Source organism: Pseudomyrmex gracilis, unplaced genomic scaffold, assembly GCF_002006095.1.
Source record: "Pseudomyrmex gracilis isolate BER0280 unplaced genomic scaffold, ASM200609v1 scaffold_2495, whole genome shotgun sequence".
NCBI classification, from domain to species: domain Eukaryota; kingdom Metazoa; phylum Arthropoda; class Insecta; order Hymenoptera; family Formicidae; genus Pseudomyrmex; species Pseudomyrmex gracilis.
In genome coordinates, this window is record NW_018023079.1 from 13,283 (window position 1) to 14,094 (window position 812).

An 812-nucleotide genomic window follows, 5' to 3' on the forward strand; every position below is an offset into this window, starting at 1 on the left:
TGTGACCATTGTCTAGCTTAGTCTAGTTGCTACGCGTAGATTCTAGAACTTTCCATGTTTATTTTAAGTATCATAAAAACCGACGGTTAGCGATAAAACCGTGACGCACTATCGACCCTTCGAAATACCTTACCATATAAGGCAATCTTTCGACACAGGAAATGATTGTCCTAGCACACAGCCGAATCTAGAACATTCTAAATTATTCTCGAACATTCGAGAATGCTCTAGAATATTACCAAATAAGGAAAACTCCAGAACCTTCCTTGGCCGAACTCAGGCCCTATAAAAGCGCGTCCTCGAACCGAGGCGGGCAGTCAGTCAGAATCAAGCAGTCAGTTACAGTCAATCATTTATCATCACGTAGTTATTAGTAGTGAACTGTGTATTGTAATCATAGTCGCGCAGTTATTTTAAACAATTATTGTAACATTGTCACAAGAAAACTGTACGAAATAAAACAGAATAAACAATTTTTATATTAATTAATGTGACGATTCTTACAATAACACACTCTATAACAACACATGATCAATTAAAAGTAGGGTAAATATATAGAAAAGGTCACCCCCCTCCGATTTCAATGAGCTTGACATATGTTGTCAAAGACACCTTCCTGAGTAACAATCCGTAAATTTTAGCCGTCGCTTGTTGTTAATAAAAAAGTTATGAACAATTGAAGTTTAAAAACTAAGTTTGCCAATTATTGCTAGTACATTTACAATTTGTAATTATGTATGTATGTATGTATTGTGACGTTTTTCGCGGTGGTAACGTAATTCTCGCGCCGTTCCCCCGCAAACGGAGATTAC